The sequence below is a fragment of the Malania oleifera genome, chromosome 4, assembly GCF_029873635.1.
Source record: "Malania oleifera isolate guangnan ecotype guangnan chromosome 4, ASM2987363v1, whole genome shotgun sequence".
Taxonomy (NCBI): domain Eukaryota; kingdom Viridiplantae; phylum Streptophyta; class Magnoliopsida; order Santalales; family Ximeniaceae; genus Malania; species Malania oleifera.
The window spans coordinates 113,521,952-113,545,640 of record NC_080420.1 but is presented as its reverse complement, the minus strand read 5'-3'; the positions used below and the strand labels follow the sequence as shown (position 1 = coordinate 113,545,640).

The following is a 23,689-nucleotide window of genomic DNA, read 5'->3' as shown; positions in this document are numbered from 1 at the left end:
AAAAATAAGCACATTTTTTCCAATACAAGTTAAGAATTTTGTGAAGTAGAGTAATTTCATTTTTTTAGTTTATATCTGAGAAACTAAACAAGACATGATATGGAAACAACATGTTTAGGCATGTTTAGGCTTTAGGACTTAGGAGCTCCAAATACCTACACACAGAAGTAGATAAGGTCAATAGTCTATTCAAGCGAGCGTCAACTAATAGGGCTCTAAACTTTAAAGTTGGAGTGTTGAACCAAGATGATCAAAGATGGACATACTTGCTCGTGTTCAAATGTCAGCTTAATCTAACTCTAAATTTCAGGGTTAAGCCATAACGATCAAACATAAAATCGTTAATTTTATGAAAAACCACTCTTTCCCCCATGCTAAGGATTCTCTCCAAAGCTGTTAGGACCGAAGGAGCCCATGGGTGGGCATGATATACATGGGTGAACACCAATTTGACCCAAAAGCTCAAGCTAATTGGGTCTTGAGTCCATCTATGTATATAAGCACCCATTATCCACTTTAATTTTCCAATGTGTAACAAGCTCACAAGTGGAATTCTCAACAATCTCCCCGTCACTTGTGAGTTCCATTTGTTAGGAACCTGTGAGCATCCAGATCAAAGTGACACCAAAGATTTAACGTGGTTCGGTCAATATCGACCTACATCCACGGAGTACACACCAAATATTCACTATCTCACCGGAAAAATTACAATTCTCTCTCTCTCTCTCTCCCTCTCTTCCTCCCTTCTTCCTCTCTGCTCTCTCTGAGCTTCTCACTCTTCTATAGTGTCATTCCTCAGCCCTCTATTTATAGGGCTGATCTTCCAATCATAATTAAATACAATAAATAATAAATTTGGGAGGTTTACAATCATGATGTAAATGGAGATAAATTGCACCGCGTGAGATTAATTGCAACGCGTTTTCCAACTCAGATCCATGAATGGATCGTGTCTCCAACTCAGCTCAAGCTCTCCTGACTGTCTTCTGGTTCCAGCTCTAACAATCTCCCACTTGGAGACAGAGACGCCTCCTCAACCAATATCATGAATAAATGATGTGCTCAAAATATGTGTCTTCGAGCATGAAGACCAACTGAAATTGAACACAATTTCCACTTCTCTGTAGTCCCCACCTTCCTGTCTACTCGATTTCTGCGGACTAATCTGATGGCTGTCAACTTCACAACTGGTGTAAAGATGCCGGTGTAGTCAATCCCTTCCTGCTGCTTAAAGCCTTTGACTACCAATCGAGGCTTGTACCTTCTAGAGTCGTCATGCTCCTCTTCGATTCTGTACACCCGCTTGTTGTGAAGGCCTTTGGGCAACTTCCACGTTCTGTTGGAGGTGAGGAACTTCATCTTATCCTTCATCACAAGCTCCCACTTGCTCGTATCTGCCACTTGACATGCTTCATCATAGCATTCAGGCTCTCCTCCATCTGTAGGAAATAAGTAATCAATATACCTTCTGTTTGGTATATGGGACTGAGTAGATCTCCTAAGCTCTGGAGTTGGAGTAGGAGACGGTGGTGCGACGATCTGCTCCACTGGTTCCTCAACCTGAGGATTCTCGGCATTCTGCTGATGTGGCCCAACACATTTTTGAGTGGACTAGTTCTTGTCCCTTCTTCTTTGGGGCATGGGTGTTTATCTGAAAACTAACTCTCTTCTGTTTCTTAACTATACAATCCTCACACATGTCAATCTGCACTGACTGTAGACCACTCAATTTTTCCCTTGAATACATCACCCCGAGTCCCTTCTCACTCATGTGACCAAGTCGTTGGTGTTAGATGTTCCTGCCGTCATTTCTTGCAGCAACTGAAATAGACATAGAGGCATTGGAGGTCAGAAAAAGTGTTCCGCTTTTCTTACCTCGCGCAATCGTTAGTACACCCTTTGAAACTTTCCATTCATTGCCAATGAATTTCGTCGTGTATCCCTCGTCTTCCAGCTAACCAACTAAGATCAAATTCTTTCTCAAGTCTGGAATATACCTGACATCCTTCAGCTTCCATACTAACCCGTTTATATTAATATTCACAACTCTCTTACCGGTTACGTCGTAAGGTTGATCGTTGCCAAGGTACACCTTACCAAAATTACCTGGTGTGTACTCCTCTACGCAATCTCTACAACATGTGGCTTGAAATGAGGCTCCGGAGTATAAGACCCACGACTCCTGCTTGCTCTCCAAAGAGCAGATCAACATCTCATCATTTTCGAAAGCAATATTTACTTCTGTCTCTGCTCTCGTCTTATGTTCTTTCTTCTGACTCTTCCACTGGTTCTTGTAATGACCAGCTTTTCCACAGTTCCAGCACTCAATAACTTTTGTGCTCTGGGAACCTGTGTCCTGAGTACCTCTAGGATTTCTAGATTTAGATTGCCTGGGCCTAGATGTGCCGCGGTTGTTTGATTGTCCATGCCTGTTTCCTCTACCTCGACTCTCCATGTTCAAGGCTGAACTTGAAGTGGAGCTATGGTTCAGCTGCATTCTTATTTCCTCCATCAAAATCATGCTAACGACCTCATCGTATACAAGTTTCGATTTTCCTGCGGAGCTACTAATGGCAGTAACGACATCATTCCAACTTTCAGGCAACTGACTGAGAATCGGTAAGGCCCAAATCTCATTATCAAACGTTATCTCGACTGAGGCGAATTAATCAGACAACTCATTGAAATTATTGAAATGTCTGCTGAAACTTTCACCTGTAGACTTGCTCATCATAAATAGTCTTTTCATGAGATGAACTTTGTTTGCGGCTGAAAGCTGCTCGTACATATTAGAAAGCGCATCCATCAGAGACTTGGTGGATGTTATATGCTTGATATTGAACGCCACAGATTTCGATAATGTCATTGTGATGGCTCCAAGGGCTTTTCAATCAAGCAACTCCCACTCGTCCTCGTTCATAGATGTTGGCTTACCCTTCAACAGTAAGTGCAATTCCTTCCCAAAAAAATAATCTTGTATCTGCATCTTCCAGAAACCGAAATTGTTTCCATGGAACATTTCAATTTTTAAGCTCTTTTCATTCAACATCTCAATTCACTAATCTAGAGATGGAATTAGCTCAAATGGATAGCGCGGTTGGATTCGGAACGATCGAAAACCCTAGAAATGGTTCAATTCGCTCGAAAAACGGACCCAAAATGACTCCGAAAAGCTCAATCAAAGTTTGGTCAAACCTAGTCAAACTTGATCAACTCTGTTGACGTAGCGCCCGTTGGCGAGGCAGCTAACGTGGTGCCCGCTGTCATGGCAGTGGGACACACCTGCTAACATGGTACCTGCTGACGTGGCAGTGGGGTCCGCCGCTGACATGGCGCTGAGGCAACAGGTCGGACCCGGTTCTCGCGGACCGGGTCTTGGGTTGATCTGGTCTGAGTCAACGTCTGGGTCGGGTCGAGGCTAACCGGGCAAGGACGACGCGTGCGATGTGTGATGGAGCTAGTCACCGGTGCGTGGAGAGGCATCTTGCTCCGGCAAGGCGCGTGAGGGCGCATGAGCCTTCATATGAACTCCGTTCGAACTTCGGCTTGCACGGTTCTCTTCGTCTCGGCGAGCTGAATGCGATGGTGGCCTCAAAACGCAGTTTTGATCTACTGGACAGAGCTCTAATTTTAGGATCACTTTCGATTTGGCTTTTCTACTCCAACCAGGCTCTGACACCACTTATTAGGATCGGAGGAGCCCATGGGTGGGTTTGATACACATGGGTGAACACCAATTTGACCCAAAAGCTCAAACTATTTGGGTCTTGGGTCCATCTATGTATATAAGCACCTATCATCAACTTTAATTTTCCAATGTGGGACAAGCTCACAAGTGGAATTCTCAACAATGACATAGGGTGCAAAGGACCATCCTTTGCATGTCCTTATGATGGGTTTATTATCATTAATCCAACCATTAGGGGTAAACATAGTTTTAACTTTTAAATGGGGTATACGACAAATTTGTAACATCATCCGGTAAAGGATTGTTTTGGAGTTCTAATAACGTTTACTGGTTTACACACTGCCAAATTTTGTGAATAAAAATTACAGCCATACCAGCCATTATGGACCACTGCTGTTAAGTAAAGGCCGCTACAAACAAGGACTGTTGTGGCTAAAAAATATTTTTTTATTTTTGTAATTTTTTTCTCATTTTAAATCAATCTCAATTAGCAATGTCAAGAGTGGCAGTTAAGATTGTCATAAGGATGATAATGATAAAGAATCATGATACACATTAATTAATAATTTGATAAGATCAATTTTTATTTTAAAAAATTTATTTTTATTTTGAAAATATTACTAATTTGATATTTCTTTTCAATATTGTTAAGCTTCAACCTCCTTTTCTTTTTCTAGTTTTTATCTTGTTCAAGTTGTTATTTTTTTTTTATGATAAATTTTATGATTATAATATTACAATTTCAAAAATCTTTTTATAACAAAAGAAATGTATGAGCATAGATGAAAAATGAATTAGAAACTAAGGGAGGATGAGAGGTTCTCAAAAGCATTAAAAAAAAAAAAACAAACATACATACATACATACGTGCAAAAACGTGAACAATATAATTTTAAAACTTAGGTTATACCCTATAACTTGTTGATTTAAATTGTTGGAAATTTAGCGCTTTATTAGTAAAATAATAGAACTTGTTTAATTTATTGTATGTTTTATGTGCTTAACATATTATAAATGATGTCAATAAGTTGAAACATTTTTTATAAGGGTTAAGGGCTTAAAACATGAGCTACTTCCTAGGTAAAAAAGACAACCTTATTAGGGGCAGCTGTCTTCCATAATTGAGACCAAGGGAAGTGAATGTCTTCTAACTCTTGAAAAAAAGGTTTCCTGTAAAAGGATCTGAAAGTGAAGACCCCCCTTCTTGTCCAAGGACCAAAAAGGATCTAGCAACCTGCATCTAATGCCATGTTAAAATACAACTTTACCTATAAGCTTAAGCTATTAAATTATGGGCCAATTTTAGTGCTTTATTAGTAAAATAATAGAACTTGTTCAATTTATTGTATGTTTTATGTGCTTAACATATTATAAATGATGTCAAAAAGTTGAAACATTTTTTATAAGGGTTAAGGGCTTAAAACATGCAAGTAGGCCAATCAAATAAGGTTGTGTGTGCTAGAAAAAAAATCCCAAACAAGGGTTCACCTTTGAAGTTGCAGATCTTTGACAACCAGAGCTTGAAGTGCTTTGACAATGGATAGAGAGCTTTTGAAGAGTTCAGTTCTTTCCTTTCAACACACAATGCAGCTCTCGAAGAGCTTTGGAGACGGGTCTCCAATTATCTTTTACTTTCTATCCTATTTTCTAACTTCCAACAAACCAAAGACTCACAGACCTTTCTTTTTGTTTTTCTTCAAAACAAAAAACATCATAAATTTTCTTCTATTTTTCCTTCAAACCAGACCAAACTTAGCCACTCAGCATACAGCAGAGAGCTTTCTTTTTCTTCTTTTCCGTTCAACTGGCAAAATGCTTCGCTCACTCACTCCTTAGTTCCGTCCTTCCACAAAAAGCTCTTCTTTTTCTTACTAAAATGTGTGTTAACTTCTTATAGTTACTAGCCAAGTTATTAAGCTGAAGGATGTCTTAAAATTCCATGAACCTTTACAAAAAAAATGCAACCCTAATGCATCATGTTATTAAAATACATGTCCTCACATCTCCCTATAAAATCTCAGATTGTGCCCAATAAGTGTTGGAAAACAATTTTGTTTTATATTTTCAAGTACACCCCATATACGAATCAAAAATTATGGGCGTCCGACACATTTCGGAATTCAACAAGGGGTTTTGAAGCATCAATGCTTCTTAGATTTCCACTCGCCGCGATCGCTTTGCGCGAAGAACCCGTTCATTTGATGAATTTGTGCCCTCAAGCCAACTAAAACAACCTAGTATGATTCAATTTCCCAAAAAAACAACCGCACACGGTGCAAAAATTTTCGCCTATATTTAAAGAATCTAGCCTGAAAAATACCCAATTCAAGATAGAGTGGCCAAAATTTATACATACAAATAGATATACACATACAGAGAGAGAGATTGAGAGAGAGAGTACGGAAACAGCGATCCAAATAGGGTTCCTGAGCAACAGGGTCGAGGCAGATGGGGCAGGCGACGGACGAGGAAGAACAGCTACTGGCATCCTGGCTCCTGTTTCGCCGCGAAAACACCACTCGTTTTCCAGAACGGCTTACCAAATTGTAATCCAAATACGGGTTCAGGTTCGGATTCGGGTTCGGAACACAAGGCTGCTTCTACTATCTTTTATATTATCATTACGGTTTTTTATTTTCAATTTTTTTTTCTATATATTAGAAAATAAATTATAAAAATATATATTTTTATATTATCAATTTTCTATTTTTATTATTAATTTTAATTATTTTTTAAAAAATAAAAAATTAATTTAATATTTTCCAGTTAACAGCATGTTGTCAAAATATTTTTCATATTCAAAACTAGTTTTATACATAGTTATTTGATTAAAATTAAGATCAAATTATCATAGGAATTTAAAATATAATTGAAATAACAGCTTAGGAGGCAGTGAAAAGTAAAAGTGATAATTCTGTGTGGAATGACTGATTTTGACATTCTTTATTGTCCATAAGAATCTTAATATCTTTATGGAGAGTTTGGTTTAGATATTTGGCTGTAAATGATAGAATTCATCTCAAAGGAATATCGACGGCTTTGGCTTGTCATTGTTGCGTACAGAGAAGTCAGGAAAACAGTGATCATATTCTTTCTTTAAGCGAGATGGTTTCAGTGGCTTGGTGTCGGGTTAGTGTGGTGTTGGGGATTCCTTTCTAACGATCTCGTCCCTGGAAAAACAGAATGGCAAATTTGTTCCACTATACTCGAAAATCGTCTATTAAAGGTATTTTAATCGGGCTGATTCCGTGTTTGATTACGTGATGCCTCTAGAATCGAAGATGTAAAGTGACAATGGAAGGAGATTATCAAAGTGCAGATCAGATGTAGAGAAGTGTTCGATTATAGGTTAGTTTTATAACTAAGAACACCAATTCTTTTCAAAAACTGAAGAAGTCGGACATTATGATTTTGAATGAGTTTCAAATTAAGCATTAGAGAGTTTGCGACAGGTCTGGAAAAATTATTTTGTGGGTTAAACCTCCAACATGGTGGATAAAACTTAATTGTGGTAAGAGCTCTCGGGGCAATTCGAGTACTTCAAGGGGTGGAGGAATTATTCGGAATTATCATGGCATGGCAAAAGCGGCTTTTTCAAGATATTTTGGCAATGGTAGGAATAATAGTGCGAAATTAAAAGTATTCAGCGAAGGAATACTTTTGTATAAACGGTTGCATTATTTTAATGTGATTATTGAAAGTGACTCGCGAATTGTAATTGATTGACTTCAGAAAGGTAGATATATTTTGTGATATCTTTGGGATTTTTTGAAGGAGCTCATATTGGAACTAGAAGAAGTGAATGTCACATCAGTATAAGGGAGGCAATAGTGCAGCTGGTTTTCTTATTAAAGAAAGAGAAATGGCAAACAATGTAATTTACGAAGAACAACACTTTCTACCATGTTATCTAAAAGGTATTATTTGGATGGATAGGTGGGCTCTCACTTCCGTTCGTCGTTAGTTCAACCTTCGAGTTTTATTTGGTGAATTTTGATTTTTTTTTTATGGTTGTTTTTGTGTCTCTATCTTCTTTGTTAGTTTTATTTAGTTTTGTTGTCCTGATTTGGTTGGTTGTTGGTGTTGTTTCTGTGAGAGTTTTATTTTATTTTTCAGTAATATCTATTTTACTTATCTTGTAATCACGATATTCCTCCGCCAAAAGTGAGGGTTTATTAATACATAAATGAAGGTGCCGCCCTCTTTTAGTATTAAAAAAAAAATAAAAAGAGAAAATTTTTTTTTTTTTGAAATAATAATATTTATAAATTTTCTAAATAATAATAATAATCAAGGTCATTACAAAATATTTTACTATTTTTTAATGGTCATGCATAATAAGATTGTTCTTGTAAAGTGAATTTTTTAAAATAATAATTTAGTAAAATAATTATAATAATTGAATTTATATTATAATATTTTCAATTTGTATTATTTTGTACTTTTGTTATTTATATATTTTTATTTATTATTTTATTCAGGGGCTAAAATGAACATTTATTTACTAAAAATCTTAATTTATTGGGTTATTCGAATTTTAATTTCCAGTTTCTATTTCTGCCTTTTAGTTTTCATTTTTTATTTTTATGTTCATAATTTTCTATAATTATACCAAATGGCTCCTAAACTTTTCCTTCTTACTTCTTAATTAGAAAAACAAGTATAGATACAATGGGCAAGAGTTAGGCAATATTTCGCATCACATATTTTACTCTAAAATTGAATTTATTATAACTTTAAATTATCTTTTATTTAAATTTTAGTAAATAATTTAAAATTTTTAAATTGCAAACTTTTCATGTTCTTAACTATAAAGAAAGAGCATTTTAATTTAATTATCATGGTAATTATTGGACAATTATGGGCAGGCTTTGGGTATTTAAAAATTTAGACCAATTTTTTTAAAAAAAAATATTTTTTTCTTAGTGTGTGATTGAGTAGCACTTGTACCACCACAAAGTTATATCAAATCCTATCCAATCATATTTGTCCTCATAGTCTTTGCCCTCAATGAGTCTGGCATTTGTCCTCATCATCCTAAAGAAAATGGTCTTGCTCGTGATAAGTTTGAAGATCTCACTCATATTTTCTCAAGATTTACCTGAAGAAATGAGAACTAGGACAAGATTTTAGCTAGTCAAATATGAGTTTTTGAAGAGCCAAAATAAAATATAAATATAATCATGATCACAAACAAATTTTTTATAGAAATATTTTGCTCAAGCAACTCAAATAGCAAACCATTTTTTTTTTAAATTGTAATTATTAATCATACGCACATAACTCTTCATGAGCTTCGAATTGACGGAATCAAGCATATGCTTATTTTTTACTTAAATCCTAATTCTTTTATAAGTAAAAATAATTATAGCTTCTTAGATAAGTTTCAAACAAAGAATTTAAGGGTTTCAGCTGTGCTGTAAATAATTTTTGACATCTAATTGATATGCAACATGAGATGAATTACTTCTTATTATATAGGTAGCTCAAATCGTGTGTGGTCTTCTAATAGACTAAAACAAACTTTCATTATAAAATGCATCTTCAAATAATATTAACTAATTAGTAATTTTCTTTTTCAAAACAAAATTTGAGGGGTTATTCAAACAAACACATGCAAGATTATTTTGAGAGGTTTCCCACCTTTGCTAATTATTGGAAGCCAGGATGCATAGATTGATTTATATATGATTGAATTTGATTTTGGCAAAAAAGAAGAGATTTAGGAGGCTGGGTCGTCGACGGATTGTGAGAGAATGATTTTGGTATGGTATTTTGAGGGAGTGAGAAGATTTAGGTGATTGAGTCTGCTTGGTCAACTAATAAGCTGATAAATTATTTACAAGTTTTGATTTTGCTAGTTGAACTCTCTTTTTTTTATGCCTTTGCGCCCCTAGGTATGCCTAGGTTAAGTGTAATCATTTTTTATGTTTATTTGATTGGGGTTTAGGCTTCCATCCTCTTGGGTATGCCCAAAGCTTCTGTACATATCCATTTTGATCAATAAAATTTATCATTTATTGATAAAAAAAACTAATTAGTATTTTTTGTATTAGAAAATCTTGTATTATGAAATTATTTGTTTTGCATCTAAATATAAGGGTGGGTTTAGCTGTGGAAAATGTTTTTTATTTTTATTTTTTAGCTTTTCAAAAAATTATAAAATTAGCATATTTTTTAGCTTTTCGAGATTCTATTAAAAAGTTAGAAAATAAAAAAAAATTAAATGTGAAAAAAAAATTCCATTTTGTATTTCTAGATTTTAAAATAAATACAAAAAGACAACTTATTTTTCTAGATTTGTGTGTATTTAGAAGAAACTTTATGCATAATCCAAACATATTTAAGTACAATCTCTGAATTTCATGCTTCCATACACAAAATAAGAGTTAGAAATTTAGAAAAATAATGAAAAGTTATTTCCCAACTTCTATATGTAAATTTATAAAATTGAAAATAAGGTACTATTTTCTGTTATCATTTAAAAAATTAGAAATAATAAATTATACTATTTTCACAAGAAAATGATGGAAATTTTGTTTATCATTGTTCATTTATTTCATATAAATGTTAAAAAATTAAAATTAGTTGATTTTTTTTTTTTTTTTTGGAAAACTCAAACGAAAAATGAAACTATTTTCTACAACCAAATAAGTCCTTAGAAAGTGTCTATAATTATTTTCTATAATAATATTATTAGATGTCCAATAGTAAACAAACTTCATAAATAATTTCAACTAAAAACTCTTATTACACCTTGAGTGTAATTTAATACATTGAATAATATTTTTAAAAATAAAAAAATGTTTTTACGCAAAGATTGAAAGTTAAAAATTGTGGATCTAAATTAGGTGAAAAGAGATATAAGGTAGAAGATGAACTAATTCTTGTTGTGCAATTCATACTCAATGCAAACTTTCAATTTACCCAAAAAAAAAAAACTTCAATTGTCTTAATCAATAAAAATTTAATCTTATTATTATTATTATTATTATTATTATTATTATTATTATTATTATTTAAATTAATATGAACACATTGCACGTGCTTCATCACTAGCGCTAATAATAAAAAAGGTCACCATAGCAAATTATGAAGGCCCAAATGGTAAACTGTTAATAAAATATTTATTAAAATTACCCTCTCAATTAGTATTTTAGGTATCTCAGTAAGTATTTTGAAATTATGGTTTTCCTATACATTTCAACTTAATTAGTTCGTTTAATAGAATTTCCTTTTAATTATATTTCTATTTTTAATTTTTTTCTTGAAAAGTTAGTATTCAAAATATTGAGTTAGTTTCAGGAAAATAATTACTTTTTAATCATGCTCTCCTAAATTGTTTGAAAGTTCTTTTGATAGGAAATTGCATTTTTCATGCTCTCATAATTTTTTTTATGTTATGTGAAATTTTCGAGATAAAATACTCTTGAAAATGTTTTGAATTGACTCTAAATGTGCACCCATATTCTATCTAGCATATTATGAATATTATTAGATGATAAAAATACAAATTATCAAAATAAAATTTTAATATGAATGGTAGTAAAAAGTGTGACGAGCATTAAATTTAGGTATTTCTTTAATGAATGCATTTCCCAACTATAGAAATTTATTAACTAAAAAACTCAATAATTTAAATATATTGATATGTTGTTTTTGAAATAAAATATTCTTGCAAATGTTTTGGATATAGTTCAAATGTATCCACATATTTTAACTAACATATTATGAATATTATTATATGATAATTTACGAAATATAAAAATTTAATTTGAATATGAATAGTCTTAAAAAGTGTGACGAGTATTTTCTAAGAAATCCAATAATTTAATTATATTGATATGTTGCATGAAATTTTTTGAGATAAAATCTCATTGAAAATGTTTTGAATATACTCCAAGCGTACCCTCATATTTTTTTTCTAAATATTATTAGATGATAAATTACAAAGTATCAAAATTGAATTTTAATATGAATAGTCTTAAAAAGTGTGATGAGCATTTAATTTAGGGGTTTTTCTTGATGAACACATTTTCTTATTATAGAAATTTATTAACTAAGAAATTTAATAATTTAAATGTATTGAAAACATTTAACCAATATAAATTTGTTTTATTGCAATTAGAATATTTATCTAAGAAAATGCACATTATAGTTTTCATGTCATCAATGACAACAAATAAGGAAAGAGCTAATTATAGAATGGAAAAACGATAAAAATATTAAAAATACTACATGTTTCAAATTTGTGCAACTCCTCAAACACTATATAAATTTGCTCATACCTAAAATTTTCATATCATTTCATTTGTTTTCAGAAAATAAAAGTAGAATGAGTTTCGACGCAACATTGAAGTTTTTTATCTCAATGGTGGATGGCTCCCTCCTTTTGAAGTATTTCAAGACAAAAGATTTTTGTTTGAAATGGCAGAAGGAAGATTCTTTTCAGAAGAAGATCCTTGTTCTTGGCAGGTCAATGGAAAACAATTAGCATATGTAATAAAGCTGAATTTTTTCATCAAGTTTATAAGTATGTAGCTTAATTTTATATTGCTTTTTATTGTATTTATATGCGTGCTTATAAATACATGTGAAATGCTTTCAATTTTTTTTTGAATTGTTTGAGGTGTAATTGCAAGTTCAAGTTTTGTGTATTAGATTTGAATCTATATGTCGTATTTGTCTAAATCTATATAAATTTAAATTTAAGCTCTCTAATAATAGGAAATATCGTGTTTGGGAGTATTGGTTTCAGGTTCTCAATTTTGGTAGAGTCGAGGGAAAATTAGTGTAGCAGCATATTATATTTTATTTAAGCATATAAATTTATGGCTTTTCAGTGAAATATGAATAAAATTGAATTAATTAAAAGTAAAATTTTTACGTGTTTAGTTTAATTAGACTTTCAGTGCTCAAATATTGTGTAATTTACAATATTTTTTACGTGTATCTTTTAAAAATGTAATTTAAAAATTAAAACCAATCCACTCAGTAATGAACAATTTGAAAGTGGATTACAACTTGGTTAATATTGTGACAATGACCATTTGAAACCAAAATCAAATTAAGATCATAGAAAACTTAACAGAAGAAGAAGAAAAAAAAAAAAAAAAGGGTTCCAAGACTGACCTGCCTAAAACAAATAGAAGGAATCTCTCCTGCATTCTTGAATGCAAAAGAAACTATAAATATTTATAAGCAGCCTAATGTTTGTTAAGAGCTTTCATCTTGAACCATTAGCTGTGCATGAACATCGCTTCTTAAAACATTGAGACAATAATTTTTTGGCCAATACAATAAAAACTGGATCAGAACTTGATTATATAAAATGTAATCTTCCAATGCCTGCAAATTTCAAGTCTATTGAAATACTGCAATTAAATTATCAACACCTTATATTCAAGAATTTGCAAAAGCAGGATTAACCCACCTTTTTCAGTCACAAATCCAAACATTTTAACCATAACTTCAAAATATTGGCGAACCATTGACACATTTAACTCTTCCTCTTTGGAACCAAATCAAGTTTATACCAATAAGAAAGTACTGATACGCGAAGTACCGAAAGGTTTAAAAAGAAGAAAATAAAACAAAGCATTACTAAATTCACTAAGAATTGTTTAATCGGTCTAATTGGAGTCGTCATCAAAGAAACACAAGTACGGAGCAAAAGGTTTGCCATCATGGGATTCTCCTTGTGCATCCTCACTATTGATCTTGGGAGTTATACAACCCAGCTGTTGCATATAAACTTCATCATAGGCTTCTATGGTCAATCCTGAGGCAAGAAAGAGTTATATTTCATTTACAAACTGCTCTGTCAAGCCCTACACATGAAAATGAAAACATAGGTGAGAACCTAAAACCATCATAGGGATTTTTGGAAAGAACCAAAAGATGAAGGGATACTATCCGTTTTCCCAAAACATACTGCGCAAAATTACACTGCCCATTAAAGGGGCATTTGGAAGAGAAACAAAAATGGAAATGATTTAGTTTTGTGCTCCTTAATATTCAACTGCATCATTTCATTTTTAAATGGAATGATTTTAAAAACAAACAGAAACATTGATCTCATTTGTGAGTTTCAAGAGCAATCAGCTGAATTTGGCATATGCATATCAAAATGAATGATATTAAGCAACTCAGCAACAAGATTGAGTTCTTCAAATTAAACAGATGGGAACTAGAAGTAGTTTATTAAGTATGAACAAGTAGGTAATAACTCTTCTTACCAATATGCCATTTCATCCATGATAGTTTTACCAACGCAAGTGGCGCCTCCTCTTAAGAGGGCTAACACAACGGGAGCTATGGTCATAGCAGCCAAATGAGTTGTAAATACCTGAAAAATTAAAATGATTGAAATAATAAAGATAAAAATAGATACAATAACAAATAAATAAATAAAAGGAATGACGTGGGAAAAAAAAGGAAAAAAATTAAAATTAAAGAAATTAAATTAAATTAAGATAAATTAAATAATTAAATAATTAGTTATTAAATTAAATATTTTACATTGGTTTTGAAAAAAAAAAAACTAATTGAAATAAGAAGATATATATAAAGTAAAAGAAGAGAAGAAGAAGAAAGATGAAGCAGAAGAACACGCCCCCCCCCCCCCCCCCCCCTCTGCAAGTTCCTGCGGCCACACTCACCTCCATCTCCATCTCTCTCATTCTCTCAATTTCTCGACGAGTTTGCGGCAGATCGGGAAACGGAAGGAGCCAATAGATTTCTGATTCCGCTGCCGACATTTTTACTGGAGCAGATTTTTTATGAGAACGACTTAAACACTGCTTCTAGGGAAAGGTAATTTTTTTCTATTTTCTCAATTTCGCTGTTAATATGCAGTTAAATCGACAATCGGATACCACCACGTGGTCCTTGTCGTCATCGTCGTCATTTTGACGAAAATAATTTTTTAATTGGGATTTTTTAGGCCCTACTCCAAAGTGAGAGTGAGATTTAGAAAATTTGGCAAATTAGTTAAATTTACGGGTATAACTGTTAAGTTGAAAATTATGATCCTAGAAAATATTTAAATAATATTTTATTTAAAAATAATTTAAATGGAATTAGAATTTTTGATTCAGGCCTCGGGTGAGCGCCGCGGGTATAATTTTGGGCCCCTCATTCATAATTTAGAAAATTAAGTGGGAGTGTTAAATATTAATTTGAGATGTGTGGAGCCTAGAGAAGGCTAGATGGGTAGTATTTTGGGGAAATGAATTAATTAATTTAAAAATTTTGGTAATTTAGCTATATTTAAGGATATATTTATTTATTTAGAATTTATGGGCCTAGAAAATATTAAAATAATATTTTATTCAGGATTAATTACATGGAACTAGAATTTTTTATTCAGGACTCGGGTGAGCGCCGCAAGTATTTTTTCGGAGTTCCTGTCGGTGTAGTTCGAGAATTCAGGTAAGGAAGAAATTTATATATTAAATCAGGTTTTTCTTGAATTAAAAATGACTATGTGTCATTTATGTATATATGTTTTTTTATGTGGATTTAAAATGTCAGCCATGAAATTTATGTTTTCTGAACCTAAGATTGTCGATATAGTTATGTATGTGAAAGTAAACGAATGAAAATGAAAAGAATTTTCTGATGAATTAAATAAGAAATAAAATGTATTTTGAACATATAAATGTTAAATGTAGGTTGACTTATTTTATGAGAAATATGTATGAATTTTACTACTAAATTGTGTGACATGAAAATCTGTGCAAATTATATGTTAAATGTATGAGATGCAGGCTAAGTAAGTAAAGCAATGAGAATAAAATATGATATGGACAATGTTGTCAGTGTATGTTAAATGCAACCATGTAAAGGTACGACAACTGAAAGTCGGGTTAGCAGATTCTAGCGTATTTCTATGTGGACTAACTGTAGTAGATTCTAACGCATTATTATGTAAACTAACAAATGACGGCTAAAGAGTGGTTGTAGTACAAAGGAATGAAATGAAATGACAAGAAATGACAATGCAATGAAATGAAATATGAAATGTGAATGATACAAATGGAAAAGAGTCACTTAAAGTGAAACACAAGGAAATGTTAAGTTATGTACATGAAAGAATGTGAATGATTAAATAACGATGGAAAGAATGATATATTATGATATTAGAAGTATCTATGTATGTAAAACATGTTACGATTGGGCGAGGCATACTCTTCGCCTGAGGGCTTGCTGAGTAAGGCGAGTGCACTACTAGCTTCAGATGTGGCAGTAGCTGCATAACGCACTAGGATAGAGGTAACCTACTTGTATGGGCTGGTAGAATTCCCTTTCTTTAGGGCCTTTGCCGGTAAACTGTTGTTGAATGCGTGAGTACGAGATCAAGTTAACACTTAAGGGCTTACTGAGTAAGGTGAGTGATGGGGATCAACATTCCCCAAGTATAACATTCGCCAAGATGGTGTCACGTGGATGCATTCGTTAGGATGAAGGCAACTACGCACCTGTACAAGAAAATGCATAACTTCATCTATAGAGGCCCAAAAAACCCGATTCCAATTGGGCTGGAAAGAAGACTCCCATAGCTTTCTTTGGGTATAGGGAAAACCATGAAGTTCAAATTATGCACAGCATGGCAGCCCAATAACAGTAGGTATTCGTCCAGAAATTCTGCATCACATGGACAGCTGCACACCTTCACCAAATATGTCATAACTTTTTCAAGAAAAGTCCAAATGGAGCGGTTCAAAGTGTGTTGCAAATAAGACTTTCATATCTTTAATTTGGTATATGTTACGTGAGCTAATTCAAAGTATGGAATGTCTAGAAGGCTGAAGAATGAGACTATTTGTTTTGAGAATTCTACATTTTTGACTTTTTGGTTTCACTTTATCATTTTCCATTCAAAGTTTGTTATATTTTATTTACTTATGGTTGGAGGGTTGTTCTAACATCTCTATATATATCTGGGCATGTAAGTTATTAAGGACATCAAGCATTTTGAATTGAATCAAGATTTATTACCTTGTGCCTAAGTTTTAAGCTTGTTCCCTCTTTGTGAGTGAGTGGTAAGAGACCACATCCCTTCTCCTTTGGAGATTGAGTGGTGAGAGGCCATGAGATTATCATTATCCGTTTTCCATATTACCATTATAGTAGCTACTTTGTGAGATTATTACTTCAACAGTCAAGCAGATCAATCACAACCCCAAGAAGCGCCAAGAATCACCATTCAAGATATCGAGCATGGTTCGAGTGTGTTGTGTTCATCATTCTGAATAATTTCAGTAAGCTCATTTCAATCACTTTCAAAATAAATCCTAGATAGCCAATATGATATTTACCTTCCATTAGCCTTCTCAAAATATCCATTGCATATCTTTGAATAATCTCCGCAAACAAACTCTTCAAAGTCCAAAAGATTTTCATACTTGAATGCTTGATTGTGTCTTATTCTAAGGATATATAATGTGCATGTATAGGCTTAATTCTAAGGCTTGAATTTACCATCTTTCAAGTAATTATCTTATTCTACTTGATTAGGTCCTTAAGGACAAGTTTACATGAATCCTATAACTTTTTGAATTTTCCACAACCTGTAGTTTTCGCATATAATTTATATTGGTCATTGTAGTTAGTTAAATTCTCATCTTAAAGTGTATTTGGTGTGTGCATTTGTGAGAGGGTCTTTGGTAGGACTAGGGTTCCTAGAATTGTCCTACATCATATTGGTATCAGAGCCTAGGTTTGGTTAGGTTGGCTAGTTTACATAGCTCGACTAGTGGATTGACCCTCCTTTTCATTTTGGCTGAATGCCCCATTGGGTGTTCCTTGTGTTGGCCTCATACCCACTAGATGGCAACTAGGTCTGGAAATGCATAACGAGGTCGTAGATCTGATTATGAATGGGATAACATCCTTGATGACCTCCAAGAACAAGTCCTTAGATTGAATAGGGACCTAAAAGAGGCCTTAACTAGAATTAAGAGGTTGGAAACTCAAAACCCACAAGACCCACCTTAAGGAAGCATAGAGCAACCCTTAGAACAAGAAAATGAAGGCCAAGAGAGGCCTCCATCTAGGGAACAACCTCTATCCCTGAGGATTCGACCTCACTCTCCAAGAGGACGACCTCCTCCTCCACCAAGACAACCTCCTCCCAGAGCTAATTATGGGAGACCCCAACATCGTGATCCTTACGACCCATACTGGAATGATGAGGAATATGACTTGGATGAATTTCAAGGTCGAAGACCACACCGTAGGGACCGACATGATCCTTATGAGGACATGACTAGGAAGGTGAAGATAGAAGCCCCTACATTTGATGGTTAAATGAATCCCAAACTTTTTCAAGATTGGTTAGCTGAGATGGATGCCTACTTTGAGTGGTACAGGATGATTGACCCTCATCGGGTCAAATTTTCTAAGATGAGATTAATTGGACAAGCGAAACTCCATTGGATGAATGTGGAGAGGCAAGAGGCTCGCCTACGTCATAGGCCCATTGAGCATTGGGATTTAATGAAAGATAGGCTCACTGAAAAGTATGTGCCTATTAGCTACCAAAAGCGCCTTATAAATCAACTCTACAGCTTACATCAGGGTAATATGACTGTTTCTAAGTATATGACTCAATTCGATAAGTTGTCTATTAGGTGTGGAATTGATGAGAAAGAGAGCCAACAAATTGCTAGGTTCCGCACTGGGTTAAGGCCTGAATTAAGGAGAGAGATGTTTCCCCATCATATAACATCTCTTGAACAAGCATTTAATCTAGCTCATGACTTTGAGCAGATGAACAAAGGGCAAATGGGAAGGAGGTATGGCAACCCCTCAAATGAAACCTATCCTAGGAAAATCCAGGGCACTGATAAGTCTAAACAAGCATCTGCAGGGCAAGTCACTTCTCGTGGGAGAAACCCCACAGTCTAACAACCAATGGAAAAAGGGAAAGCCCCGATAACGGGATCCTCTCAGCAAAATTCTGGCACAGAAGTATGTTTCAAGTGCCACAAAAAGGGACACTTTTCTAGGCAATGCCCAAATAGGAATTTAGTAATTGAGAGAGAAGAAGAAGAGGAAGATGAAGAAGATGATGCACCATATGATGCTGCAAATGAAGCGGGTGAAGATGTGCTAAGTAGTGAGGATGATGAGAATGCGCAGCTAAATGTGATGAGACGCCTTATGGTAATGCCTAGGGGAGAGGAAAATTGGCGTCGTACTTCTATTTTCTACACTTATATCAAGTGTGGGAGTAAAAGCTGCAAGATGATCATAGATGGTGGAAGCTGTATGAATGTGATTTCAAAGTCAGTAGCTGAAAAGTTGAGATTAAAAATAGAGCCTCATCCCAACCCATATAATGTTGCATGGGTCAATGCAACCACCATGCCAGTAAGACATAGGTGTTTAGTCCCCATTAAAATTGGAGAGTATGAGGACCAAATTTGGTGTGACGTGCTCCCCATGAACATTGCTCATATTCTATTTGGAAGACCTTGGCTATTTGACATGGATGTCTCACATAATGGGCGTGCCAACACCTACTCTTTTAAGTGTAATGGCAAAAGAATCATTCTTAGTCCACTTGAGCCCAAGAGTGAGAAAAGCAAGAAGAAAGAGGAGACGAAAGGAAAACAAGTTGGTCGATCCTTACATATTCTAAACAAGAAGGACTTTGAGTTTGAGAGTCAAGAAACTCAGGTCGTTTATGTGGTTGTTGCCAAGGAAGCTGAGCAAGAGAGTCTTGAGCAGAGACACCTCTAGAAGTATTCCATATACTTTCTAAGTTTGAAGATGTCATTTCTGAGCCACCGAGTGAGTTGCCTCCGATGAGAGATATTCAACATGCTATTGATCTTGTTCCTGGTTCATCTCTACCTAATTTGCCACATTATAGAATGAACCCAAAGGAACATGATGAGCTAAAGAAGCAAGTAGATGAACTACGAGAAAAGGGTTTTATTTAGGAGAGCATAAGTCCATGTGCATGTCCTGCCCTTCTCACTCCCAAAAAGGATGGCACCTGGAGGATGTGCATTGATAGTAGAGTTATTAACAAGATCACCATCAAGTATCGATTTCCCATACCTAGACTTGATGACATGCTTGATCAGATGGTGGGATCCAAAATGTTTTCCAAGATAGATCTTAAAATTGGATACCATCAGATTAGAATCCAACCAGGGGATGAGTGGAAAACTGCTTTCAAGACAAATGATGGGTTATATGAGTGGTTAGTGATGCCCTTTGGCTTAACTAATGCACCAAGCACTTTCATGAGAGTTATGACCCAACTTTTAAGACCTTTCATTGGGCACTTCCTAGTAGTCTACTTTGATGATATCTTGATCTATAGTCAGACTAGGGAGGATCACTTTCTCCACTTAAGGAGCGTCTTTGAGGTCCTAAGAGAACAGAAATTGTATGCAAACCTAAAGAAGTGTGTCTTTATGACCACACAAGTCATCTTCTTAGGGTTTGTAGTCTCCGACAAGGGAGTTTCTATTGACCCTGAAAAGGTCAAAGCCATCAGGGATTGGCCCACTCCTAAAAACATTCATGAGGCAAGGAGTTTTCATAGGTTAGCCACATTCTATAGAAAGTTCATTAGAAACTTCAGCACTATCATGGCTCCTATTACAAACTCTCTCGAGAAAGGTGATTTTTCATGGTCAAAATCTACAACTAAAGCTTTTTTGGATATTAAGGATATGATAACTAGAGCACCAGTGTTACGTCTCCCCAATTTTTAAAAACTACTTGAGGTTACATGTGATGCATCGGGAGTTGGCATAGGAGGAGTGCTTAGTCAAGAAGGTCACCTAATTGCCTTCTTCAGTGAGAAGTTGAATGAGGCAAAACAGAGACATTCCACTTATGACAAAGAGTTTTATGCTATAGTGCAGTCATTGCGACATTGGAGACATTACCTTCTTCCCCAGGAGTTTGTCTTATACTCTGACCACCAGACCCTTAGGTATTTGCATACTCAAAGGAAGTTGGGGTATAGACACATAAAATGGGTTGAGTACATACAACAGTTCACCTTTGTGCTCAAATACCGAGTTGGTGTCAAGAACAAAGCAGTTGATGCTTTGAGTCGGGTTGTAGCCACATTGCAGACACTTTATATTAAGGTTATTGGCTTTGAAAGCATCAAGCATGAATACCCTCAGTGTCATGACTTTTCTGATATATTCTCTGATCTGCTTCAGGGTACTTCTATTACTCACCTCGATTTTGTCATTCATGATGGGTTCCTCTTCAAGGGAACGAGATTGTGCATCCCATCCACGTCTCTACGTGACCAGTTGATTGAAGAGTTACATGCGGGGGGCGCCGCAGGTCATTTTGGTAAGGACAAGACAATTGCTATGGTAGAAGATAGGTTTTATTGGCCTAGTATCAAGAGGGATGTTTCCGGAATTGTTTCCCACTGCTGCACATGTCAGACAGCTAAGGGCAAGAAACAAAACACTGGGTTATACACTCCATTACTAGTACCACACGTACCTTGGCAAGACATTAGCATGGACTTTGTGCTAGGACTCCCTAGGACTGTGAGGGGAAATGATTCAGTATTTGTTGTTGTGGATAGATTTTCCAAGATGTCACATTTTATTCCATGCAACAAAACACATGATGCATCTAAAATTGCCACCATATTTTTTCGAGAGGTAGTGAGACTTCATGTTCTTCTTAAGACTATTGTTTCTGATAGAGATGTTAAATTTGTTAGCTACTTCTGGAAAACTTTGTGGGCAATGCTAGGTTCCAAGCTCAAGTTCTCAAGTGCATACCATCCCCAGACCGATGGACCAACTGAAGTGGTAAATAGGAGCCTTGGTGACCTACTGCGCTACTTGGTTGGAGAGCATATCACCACATGGGATTTATGTCTTCCTATGGCAGAGTTTGCATTCAATAGCTTAGTGAATAGGACCACAAGACTTAGACCTTTTCATATCGTTATTGGTTATAGTCCTAGGAAGCCTATAGACCTCATTCCATTGCCACCAGAGTCTAGAGTTAGCAAGTTAGCTGATACTTTTGCAAAACACATATATGACTTACACTCTGAGATCAGAATGAAAATTAATTTGAGCAATGAGCATTATAAATCTATTGTTGACATACATCGCAGGTTGCAGGAATTTTCAAAAGGTGATATGGTTATGGTTCGAATTCATCATGAACGAATTCCTTCAGGAAGGGTAAGAAAGCTTCATGCTAAAAAGATGGGACCATTTAAAGTCCTAAAGAAAATAAGCTCTAATGCATACATGTTAGATATTCCTCTTGATTATGGCATAAGCAATGTATTTAATGTTGAGGATCTAACCCCTTTTCTTGAAACCAATTCTTTTTCAGAGCCTAGTCATACTAACCCTGCAAGTGATATTTCCCCATTTATAGACACAGATACTATGAAAGAGCCAAAATTGCCTTTGCCACCACCATTAATTCCACCCAAGAAACCTGAGCAAATTGAAAATATTTTGGATGATAAAACAACACACGCACGGGCTGGATCATATAAAAAATTCTTGGTCAAATGGAAAGGCAAGCCCCTATCAGAACGAAGTTGGATCTTAAAGGAAGAAGTTCTGCGCCTCAACCCAGAACTATACGCTGAGTATCTTCAACAAAATTCTTTGGGGCATAATTCTTCTCATCCAAGGAGAGATGATGGGGATCAACATTCCCCAAGCATAACATTCGCTAAGATGGTGTCACGTGGATGCATTCGCTAGGATGAAGGCAACTGCGCACCTGTACAAGAAAATGCATAACTTCATCTACAGAAGCCCAAAAAACCTGATTCCAATTGGGCTGGAAAGAAGACTCCCATACGTTTCTTTGGGTATAGGGAAAACCATGAAGTTCAAATTGTGCATGGCTTGGCAGCCCAATAACAGTAGGTATTCGTCCATAAATTTTGCATCACATGAACAGCTGCACACCTTCACCAAATATGTCATAACTTTCTCAAGAAAAGTCCAAATGGAGTGGTTCAAAGTGTGTTGAAAATAAGACTTCCATATATTTAATTTGGTATATGTCACGTGAGCTAATTCAAAGTATGGAACATCTAGAAGGCCGAAGAATGAAACTATTCGTTTTGAGAATTCTACATTTTTGACTTTTTGGTTTCACTTTATCATTTTCCATTCAAAGTTTGTTATATTTTATTTACTTATGGTTGGAGGGTTGTTCTAACATCTCTATATATAGCTAGGCATGTAAGTTATTAAGGACATCAAGCATTTTGAATTGAATCAAGATTTATTGTCTCGTGCTTAAGCTTTAAGCTTGTTCCCTCTTTGTGAGTGAGTGGTGAGAGACCACATCCCTTCTCCTTTGGAGATTAAGTCGTGAGAGGCCACGAGATTATCATTATCCGTTTTCCATATTACCATTATAGTAGTTGCTTTGTGAGATTATTACTTCAACAGTCAAGCAGATCAATCACAACCCCAAGAAGCGCCGAAAATCACAATTTAGGATATCGAGCAAGGTTCGAGTGTATTATGTTCATCATTCCGAATAATTTTAGTAAGCTCATTTCAATCACTTTCAAAATAAATCCTAGATAACCAATATGATATTTACCTTCCGTTAGCCTTTTCAAAATATCCTTTGCATATCTTTGAATAATCTCTGCAAACAAACTCTTCAAAGTCCAAAAGATTTTCATACTTGAATGCTTGATTGTGTCTTATTTTAAGGATATATAATGTGCATGTATAGGCTTAATTCTAAGGCTTGAATTTACCATCTTTCAAGTAATTATCTTATACTACTTGATTAGGTCCTTAAGGACAAGTCTACATGAATCCTATAACTTTTTGAATTTTCCACAACCTGTAGTTTTCGCATATAATTTATATTGGTCATTGTGGTTAGTTAAATTCTCATCTTAAAGTATATCTGGAGTGTACATTTGTGAGAGGGTCTTTGGTAGGACTAGGGTTCCTAGAATTGTCCTACATCAGTGAGTGCTCTGGTATGCTT

The 23,689-nt window shown here is 34.8% G+C and overlaps 1 long non-coding RNA gene and 1 pseudogene across 2 annotated transcripts in view; both read right to left on the bottom strand.

Annotated features, from left to right (window-relative positions):
* The window catches only part of LOC131153944 (uncharacterized), a 49,303-nt pseudogene extending 36,124 nt beyond the window's left edge, over positions 1 to 13,179 (bottom strand).
* Positions 13,180 to 13,200: 21 nt separating this feature from the next.
* Positions 13,201 to 23,689, bottom strand: part of LOC131153217 (uncharacterized) — a 109,166-nt gene continuing 98,677 nt past the window's right edge. For both annotated transcript variants that reach the window (XR_009136189.1, XR_009136190.1), the window contains exon 4: positions 13,201 to 13,300. This is a non-coding gene — a long non-coding RNA (uncharacterized LOC131153217). The remainder of the gene's footprint in view (positions 13,301 to 23,689) is intronic.